The 10,130-nt window shown below is 40.5% G+C and overlaps 1 long non-coding RNA gene across 1 annotated transcript; it reads left to right on the top strand.

Moving 5' to 3' along the window:
* The first annotated feature begins 3,014 nt into the window (after window positions 1-3,014).
* LOC139707486 (uncharacterized) lies at window positions 3,015-4,670 on the top strand. Its single transcript, XR_011709046.1, has 2 exons — window positions 3,015-3,137; window positions 3,930-4,670. It is a non-coding gene; the product is annotated as an uncharacterized lncRNA (long non-coding RNA).
* Window positions 4,671-10,130: the final 5,460 nt, after the last annotated feature.

Raw genomic sequence — 10,130 nt, 5'->3', positions numbered from 1 at the left:
CACTATTATGACTAGACAAGGTTTTAGGAAAGGAAAAAGATTAGAAAAACAAGAACAAGGTATAGCAGCACCAATACAAATAGATCAAGGAACAGAAAGACATGGGTTGGATTTTCAGAAAGGGCCACTGAGACAATAAAAATTACTTGGAAATCAGAAAGACCAGTATGGGTTCCTCAGTGGCCCTTGACTAAAGAAAAGATACAAGCAGCCCATGACCTGGTCAAACAACAATTAGCGGAGGGACATATACAACCTTCTGTATCTCCCCATAATACTCCCATTTTTGTCATCAAAAAGAAATCTGGTAAATGGAGATTATTGCAAGATTTAAGAGCCATTAATAATGAGATGCTTATTATGGGACCTGCTCAATCAGGGATTCCTCAATTGTCTGCTTTGCCAAAGACCTGGTATGTTTTAGTTATAGATAATAAAGATTGTTTTTTTTCAGTTCCAATTCATCCTGAGGATAGTCCACGTTTTGCATTTACTATCCCTGCACTGAATCATGAAGGCCCTGATCAGAGATATGAATGGAAAGTACTCCCTCAAGGGATGGCTAACAGCCCAACTATGTGTCAAATTTATGTTAACAAAGTAATCCAGCCACTTAGAAATCAAAATCCTGAACTACAAATATTTCACTATATGGATGATGTATTATTAGCACACAAAGATAAAAACACATTGCTAGAATGTTATGCCACACTTACAAACTTATTAAAAAATTATAATCTAGAGATAGCAATAGATAAAGTACAATTAAATTTTCCAATTAATTATTTAGGAGTTCTATTATCCTCAACCATGGTCCGTCCACCAAAAATTCAAATATGAGTAGATCAACTCAAATCACTTAATGACTTTCAAAAGTTATTAGGAGACATAAATTGGATAAGGCCTTATTTAGGTATACCAACAGGAGAGTTGGGACCTTTATTTGATATCCTAAAAGGTCCATCAGATCCAAATTCACCCCGAATGTTAACGCCTGAAGCAAGAAAGGCATTAAAAATCATTGAAACATATATGGAAAATATGCATTTGGATAGAATGGATATAAATTTGCCTTTATTATTTATTGTACTACCAACAAAAAATATTCCTACAGGAGTATTTTGGCAAGAAGGTCCATTATTATGGATACATTTATCTTATTCTCCTAACACTATTCTTACTAGGTATCCTGAGGCTGTAGGACAATTAATACTCAAAGGAATAAAAGCAGCAAAGGGAGTGTTTGGAATTTCTCCCAATAAAATTATTACTCCATATACTATGAATCAAATTGATGAGTTAGCTAATGAGTTAAATACTTGGGCAATAATCATGTGCAAATCTAATGTTTCATTTGATAACCACTTACCATCTAATCCTTTATAGTCTTTTTGGTCATTGCATCCTGTAATTTTTCCAAAAATGACAAGAAAAACACCTATCATGAATGCTCCAAATATATTCACTGATGGGTCAAATAATGGTACAGCAGCAGTAGTTACCCCTGATCAAACTTTTACATTTTTAGTACCCAAACAATCAGCTCAAAAGGTAGAGCTTAATGCAGTTTTACAAGCTTTTGTGATGTTTAAAGATTCTGTATTTAATTTATTTTCTGATAGTCAGTATGTAGTTAATGCTATAGTATCTCTTGAAGACGCTGGTAGGATTTCCCCTTCTTCTACTGTTTTCTCTTTGCTTTCCACTATACAAAGTCTAATCTGGGACAGAAAACATCCATTCTTTATAGGACATATCAGGGCACATACAGGATTGCCTGGAGCCCTTAGTTTGGGCAATGATTTAGCAGATAAAACTACACATGACATACATATTTTCTCTACACTAGAAGAAGCTATAAATTTTCATAAAAAGTTCCATGTCAATGCTAATACTTTACAAAAGCGTTTTAAAATAACTAAGGAACAATCTAGACAAATAATAAAACAATGTCAAAATTGTGTGACCTTTTTACCACAAGTTAATCTTGGAGTCAATCCTAGAGGATTGATACCTAACCATATTTGGCAGATGGACATCACACACTTGCCAGAATTTGGAAAATTAAAATATTTGCATGTTACAGTTGATACTTCTTCTGGATTTTTGATGGGCTCCCTTCATGCCGGAGAAAAAACTAAAGATGTTATAGCTCATTGCTTACAAAATTTTGCCACTGTGGGTGTTCCAAAACAGTTAAAAACAGATAATGCCCCTGGTTATACTTCTACCTCTTTTAAACAATTTTGCTCAACATTTGGCATTATTCATATAACAGGAATCCCATACAATCCACAGGGACAAGGCATAGTTGAAAGAGCTCATCAAACTATTAAAATGTACTTATTAAAGCAAAAAGAAGGAATTGGGAAGGGGTATATATTCCCCAAAGATAAACTTAAAATAACCCTTTTTACTCTAAACTTTTTAAATTTGGATTCATCAGGACTTAGTGCTGCGGAAAGGCATATGTGTCCAAAAAATGTGCATAAGCCCAAGGTACTTTGGAAGGATATTCTAACAGGACAATGGAAAGGTCCTGACCCAGTAATTGTCTGGAGTCGGGGGTCTGTTTGTGTGTTTCCACAGGGAGAACAGCAGCCGATTTGGATTCCAGAGAGATTAACCAAGGTCCTGACCCAGTGATTGTCTGGAGTCGGGGGTCTGTTTATGTGTTTCCACAGGGAGAACAGCAGCCGATTTGGATTCCAGAAAGATTAACTAAAGCGATTTCTACAGACCAAAAAGAAGATGATTTGGCTCAAATCCATAACAACTGATATCCTGTTAGAGTCTGTAAACAAGTCAAAATAACACCTGGCATTTAGCCAGGGGAATGTTAGAGTTCGTAAACAAGTCTGGATGGTGCCTGGCAAAATGCCAGAGGGAGTGGTTTGAGAAGTAACAAAAGCGAGCCATTAAGTGTGGAGATTTCTTATTGGTTCAGTGCTGTATTGAGTTTATGCTAATTAGATAAGCTGTGTGGAATGTATAAATACTGCTCCTGTCCTGCAATAAACGGCTCCTACTCCTGCTGTATCAACGTACACAAGTTATTCATCACCCCCCCGTTAGTTTGCTGCAGCCGGACTGTGGCAGATGGTGGCCCGTTACGGGGAGCCCCGGGACACTCGGGGGTAAGTGACGAAAAAAGCTGCCCATCCATAGATAGGACGGGAGCAATCTGTTCGTCCCTAGGCAGATAGGGCGAGAGGAAAAATGGCCATTTTAAGAAAATGGAGAAGACTGATACAGTATGTTTGTGTCTTGTTTTGTCTCAGTGTATTGTATTGTCTTTGTGATGAAAATATGGAAGGGGTGAGAAGTAAATTACTAAGGGAAGAAGGCACCCCAATGGAACCAAGAATAGTTAGGGCATGTGTTGATAGAAGCCCAGGAACTCTAGTCAGAAAGAAACAGAAAGTTCAGAAGAAGAAAGATTATCAGAGGAGGAAGGATTATCAGGAAAAAAGTTGCAGCAAAAGGCTATTACTAAATACTTTTCGTTACCGGAGGGTGCGTGAAGCAGAGAGGCGGCTGCCGAGTGTGCAAGCCGGTCACAGCGCAGCAAGGATTTTCCAAGAGGCGGCAGCGACTGACCCTTCCCCGCCTTCTGGCTGGGGAGCTGGCTCTTCCACTGCTGCGAGCCCAAATCTAGACCTGACCTGGAGGCACAGTCTCGCAGGCTCTTGCTCCCTGTGTCCTGAAGCAGTTTGAGTCCGGGACACTCCCCAGGGCCATCTGGGGCTGCCCAGGCACTACAGCCAGCAGAAGACGCTACCAGCGTCACTGATGTTTGGTCATTTTCAATGCCAATAACTAAACTACAATGGTTCTCCCTGACCTGGAGGCTGATAAATAATGAGTACTATTAATGCTTATTTCAAATGCAAAAAAACCTTGAGATAATGTACTAAATTGTTCAGAAGGTTGTTTTCTTAGCACCTGCTGGAATACTACAGGATTTTCTTTAGCCATCCGGAGTTCCTGCCTTCGTCCCAGTGCCGGTAAAGACCAAGGTGGAAGAATTTCCAGTGTTGCTGAAAACCGGAGGAGAAACAGACGAAACTTCGGATCAAGCTAGCTGCCTGCAGAACTTACCTGGACTGTGATTTAAGCTAGCTGCCTGCAGAACTTACCTGGACTGTGATTTACCTGGACTGTGAGTTAATCTATTGAGACACTGCTTTACCTGGACTGAGACAACAAACTGTAATCTATAACAAATTGTAACACGGTATCTTTGCTAACAGTGTCATTGCTGGTATAATTTTTCCAAGGGCTTCTTGCATGGAGCCATCAAGTGGCTTGGTATTGTGGCATTTTTTATCCTCCCTTTCTGTTTGTAGCAGGTTATTTATGGTGTTTCTCTAAAAACCAATATGGTCGTTATTTAAATTAAACAAAAGGGGGAAATGTTAGAGTCTGTAAACAAGTCAAAATAACACCTGGCATTTAGCCAGGGGAATGTTAGAGTTCATAAACAAGTCTGGATGGTGCCTGGCAAAATGCCAGAGGGAGTGGTTTGAGAAGTAACAAAAGCGAGCCATTAAGTGTGGAGATTTCTTATTGGTTCAGTGCTGTATCGAGTTTATGCTAATTAGATAAGCTGTGTGGAATGTATAAATACTGCTCCTGTCCTGCAATAAACGGCTCCTACTCCTGCTGTATCAACGTACACAAGTTATTCGTCACCCCCCCCGTTAGTTTGCTGCAGCCAGACTGTGGCAATATCCAAAACTCCAGTTTGGCTATTCTTACACCTGCAACAGAACCAGGATGCTTTTTTCAATATCTATTTTATTATTGCCCTTTGCCATATCATGAAGTTCTATTTTGTTTTTTGAGCTCATACAGACCTAGGTTAATGTTTTGCTGATCAGTTCTATTTTTTGACTATAGAGTTTTTAAACATTGCAATGGAGATTTCACATGTAAAAAGTTATAAGGCCTTTACTATAATGTTATGTGTTGTATGTATTATATTATGTGTGCACACTTGTGTTTTGTGTTATATGTTTGAATGTATGTATGTCCATATATCATATATGATGAGCGCTCATGATAAAATGGATCCAAATATTTTTTTTTTCACGTGATTTATATGGTTTAATTTAAATTGGGTAAACAACTGTTGAGGATTGTTTTAATATGTAAACAAAAAAGAAGGTTAACAGATCTGTTTGTTTACTTTCACCTTTCCTTTTCATTATATTTAATAATTCTCTTAAAGATAATGTAAATTGTTAAGAAAATTGTTTTCTTTTAGTGCCTTCTGTAATGTTACATAATTTTTTCTTTAGCCATTATTGCCAGAATTCCTATCTTCATCCCAGTGCTGGTGAAGTCAAAGATAAAACCAATCTACAGCTTCTACAATAGCCATCACTGAACTGCTTGCAGAACTTGCCTGGACACATTGTGAGCTCACCTGTATGCATTGTGAACTATCTGTTGGTGCAGCGACTTGTGGTAGTGTTGGGGTATTTTTGCTGATGATGTCACCGGTGGTACAATTTTTCAAAGGAGCCCTCAATTGGCTTAATGTCATGGCATTTTGCATCCTCCTCTACTAGTGATGGTCTAAAATTTGGGGGCCAACAGAGGTGAGGCAAAGAACCTCACCCCCCCACTGGTGCAAAGGCCAATCCACAAGTATAGCTGTATGCTGGACCGGTAGTCAGTGACGGGTATGATCCAATTGCAGTGGTACCAACCTAAGACAGGAGGCTGACGCCTAGAGGTCAGTTCATCCGATGACGGGTAAGGACCATATGTTGAATTGGACTGCCTAACAGACACGGTCCCTAAGCCACATGCTTGTTGTTTAAACAGAGAGGGGGAGATGTTGAGAGCCACAGCCGAAGGGGCCCCAGCAAACTTCCAGGAATCAGGAGCCACTTGTCAAAAGAAACTAACTTTATTTTTAGAACCACACACGCCAAACAAAACAGCCTCTCAGGAAAAACCCTCAGAGCCTCAACTGCCACCACCGGCTTTCCACAAGCCTCTCTCTCCCACCCAAGCTTCTCCCCACCTCCCACAATCCTCCTGCTCTTGAGGCCGATTGGCTGGGTCACGTGGGCGGAGCCAAAAAAGTCCCCCAATGAGCAGCTCCGTGGTCTGAAAGGGCAGGGAAACAGTCCAATGAGCATCACCGCAGAGGAGCCAATCAGCTAGATGTTGCTGGGGCCAAGGAGCCAATCAGCTAGATGTTGCTGGGGCCGCTGTGAGCCAATCATCAGCCGGCAATCCCTCTAACCTCCTAGGATTTCCACAAGCTCACCACCATGTAGCAATTACACTTTCAGGCCCTGTGTTTCTTCCACTAGAGGGCATACTTCTCTTTTATCAAACGCATCACACTGAATTCTCAGTAGGTCATTTCAACAAGTGTATGGCAGAACTGGGACAAAGAGGGAAAAACAAATAAAAACTCAGGATTAATGGATAAAGTTAGAATCTATTAGTGAGTGGTAAAAGCCAGTGGGCATTTATGAGGCACATAGAGAGCTTCTGCCACAGCCAACGTTGCCACTGTGTTCCATCAGCTGGCTTAATATACACTGGTTTGGCTATGAAAGTGAGGGAATGGTAGGTAGTCTTGTTATAGGGCTAAGGCTGAGATGAAGCTGAGGCAGCCTGAAAGATTTCAGATATGTTGCTCAGAGTAATAGGTATGAGTTTTTGAGGAGGGATGGGGAAAAGGTAAAAAGGGACACTCTCAAGGGAGAGAATAGGTCTTCTTAGAGAGGAGAGGGACAGTGTGTCTCTCACTCTCCAGTCTTATTGGGGGAGTGTGTCCCAGGAAACTTCCCAGAGAATCCTGTCCAGGTCTACCTCTTGACTTTTGACTGACAACAAGATAACTTGAGTCTTTCAAGTCTCCACTACCATGAAACCTCTAGGTCACTTTGGCTCATGCTGACCTATTATAATTGCAACATGTTCTTTCAGATTTTATGGGTATGGGGAGGGGTATCTTTATCTCCCTGAGTTGTGGGATCTGGTCTGTGTCAGGGTCACAAAAGCCCCACCCCCTTCAGGATAACTCATATTCTTTTTAGGAACAGCACAGGACTGCATTTTTCCTGCAGATAACAGGTTGTTTGCTGGGGAATGTAACATATTCTGTTGACTTACGTTTGGCTGGAGGTAAATTGCTGGGGTTTTTTGTTTGTTTGTTTGTTTGTTTTTAAGCCTGTGCGGATCAGCCCAATGAGCCCAGTTTATAGAATTATTAGAATTATTCCCTTAACCTTATGTGCCCATTGCTTGTGTCTGTCTTTCTCCTATTATCCTCAGAATATGTTACCATAACTACTGCATTATTAAAGTCACTTTGTGCTTTGAGGTCCCACCGAACATGTATGTGGATACAATTAAATTTATATTCAAGGACTGTTCTTGCAGGTTTTTCTAACTCTTTTCCAAATGTCCTTGCTACCAATGTCTGATGCTCCCCCCCCCCCCCCAGGTTTCTGATCATTTGGCAAGGCCAGAGGAATTTTCCTGGATTTTCTTCTGTCTGTCTGCTTCCTCTGTCTGTTCCTCCTTTAAATCAGATGGAAAAACACTCTGTTTGAAGGTTTGTCCTCTGATGGTTCGGACCCCTTTCTGAGCACTCAGAGTCCATTTATTGGTACTGATATATCAAGCAGAACTATCTGTAAAGCAAGCTTTGGGTTTTCTTGCCCAGTCATGTGATCATGGGGAACTCCCTTTAAAACCACAGTTGCAGAATGAAAAAAAAGAATAGAGGTACAATCTAAGAAAATGTGCTTTCCGGTACGAGTCATGTGCTTATATAATGTACTTACTTGTGTGTTTGGGATTTTCTATCCCAGTCACCTATACTTCCCTCAGTTAGTGACTGACAGTTCTCTGGACACCCAGTTTTGTGATTATATCTCTGTTGGTTTCCCTCAGCCCATTTAGTCTCTACCCAAAACATAATAAGCCAGGGGTTCTTTATTTAATGAAAGAAACCTCATGTTAAAAGGGCCATGATCTTATTCTGACATAAGTGGGGTAGTATGAGCTTTTACATTAATATTTAGATTGTTTAGTTTACTCATTAGTTTTTAAAACAATTAACTAATTTTACTACACAAAGGGTAATGTTTTATTTTTTTAAAAATTAAAATAAATGCACTTTGGGGATAATTGTAGGGGACCGGCAAAGCATCGGAGGGAGAGACCACCAAGTGATCACTCATGCAATTGGCAGAAGGGGATTTATTGATCTAGCATGCTAGGGCTCCGTGCCCACTCAAGAAATGAGAGCAGCCCAGAGCCCAGAGCAGGGGTTGTGCAATGCTTAAGTACACTTTTTGGGGAGGGCGGGACTTTACATACATCACAGTCTCCTTTAACAAATCATCATACACTGCAGGAAAGTCAAACAACAATTCTTAGACTTGATTAGTACATACATACATTGGCAGGAACAGGTCGGGCGGGGGTGATAGGTCAGTTCTAAAGCGGGGTACACATTCAAACTGATAGGTTTAGGCCCTGTGATGCCTACGTGCAAGACCACACAGAGCCCTTAAGGTATTAAACAACCAGGCGGTCAGGGGAAATATTTACTGGGCGGTTCCAAGCATTGTCTTAACAGCTACAGGAATTTCAGGTTTTGCATGTAGCATAGGAACTTAACAATACCCAGTCCTTTACATTTTAACTCAGGCCTTGCAGCTTAGAAACTTTACAATACCCAGTCTTTTACCCTTTAACTTTTACACTTTAACTTCAATTTCTTTTACCCTTACATAATAAAATATCTCAAAAGAATCTTTTATATTTCAAACTGTTGGTGAAAACAATTCCACATTTTTAATGAGAATATTATTTAATATTTATCTCAATGTATGATTTCATGGAAAAACATAAAATTTGAAACCCTTACAAACTGCCTGATAAGAAAACCTGATATACACTTCAAGTCAAAAATAAATAAACAAGTAAAACAAACTATGATTTTCCTTCTGGAGATGTGTAATACTAATTTCTTAGGTTACTTACGGAAGACAACAAATGCAACATGTTTCCTTTAAAATAATCACCAGGTTGCCAGGTCTGGTGGCACATGCCTATAATGTCAGTGGTTCAGGAGGCTGAGGCAAGTTCAAAGTCAGCCTGAGCAACTTAGCAAGGCCCTAAGCAACTTAGCAGGTGCTGCCTCAAAAATAAATAGATAGATAGATAGATAGATAGATAGGGGTGGGCATGTGGCTGTGTGGTTAAACACCCCTGGGTCCAATCCCTGATACCCCCCCCCAAAAAAAAGATCACCCTCATTAAATGTAACATTTTATAGAACACTTCAAATCATCTTCCTTTTCAAGCTACAATTTGTTTATTATTGAAAAGATAAGAGCATGTATGAAGAATCCTGCCAGAAGTATACTGACAGTTTTACTTTTCAGACTAATTGGACAGGTTTGGTGATGCAGGCCTGTAATCCCAGTGATTTAAGAGGAGGCAGTGTAATGCCAGATTTGTGGGACCCCAATAGACCTCCAGGATGCAATCACAGGAGAGTCTTTATTGCAAGCTCGAGCCTGGACTCACAACCTTTCCGATGCAGCGGTCCCAGGGAGTGAGTCCCAGTCCTTTGTCCAGTGAGATTTTATAGGTTTTGGGGGGATACTGAAGCCAGATTTAAAGTTAGATAGTCAGTGTAGTTAGGTAAATCGGGTCTAATACCGAGTGAAATCTAAAATGGAGGCCATGCTGACAATGATTCCGGGGAAACATAGGACAACTCAAGGAATGTTAATGAAGTCCCAGAAAAGCCCTAGGCCAAAGTCCACCCCCAAAGGAATGTTAATAGAACCCAGGAAACAGCCCCCAACAGATTTGGAGATAGCCCACCCCAAAGAAGTGATAATGAAGTCCTTCCTGCCCAGATTACTTGTTTGGCCCACCTGTGTCCCACCCCTCAGGCCTTCCAACCTACATTCCATCACCAAAACTATAAAAAGGGGAGACAACCGCACTTCCATGGATTCCACCTCTTGGGTCCCCTTCTTCCTCTGGGAGAAGTCTTTTCTGCTGTCCTTTAATAAACTTCTAATTTCTACTCTGACCTTGCCTCGGCGTGCTTCTTTAGTGTTATTCTTCAA

This window comes from Marmota flaviventris, chromosome 10, assembly GCF_047511675.1.
Source record: "Marmota flaviventris isolate mMarFla1 chromosome 10, mMarFla1.hap1, whole genome shotgun sequence".
Lineage (NCBI taxonomy): Eukaryota > Metazoa > Chordata > Mammalia > Rodentia > Sciuridae > Marmota > Marmota flaviventris.
Note: the sequence above shows the minus strand (reverse complement) of the source record. Positions and strands in the feature narration are given on the sequence as shown.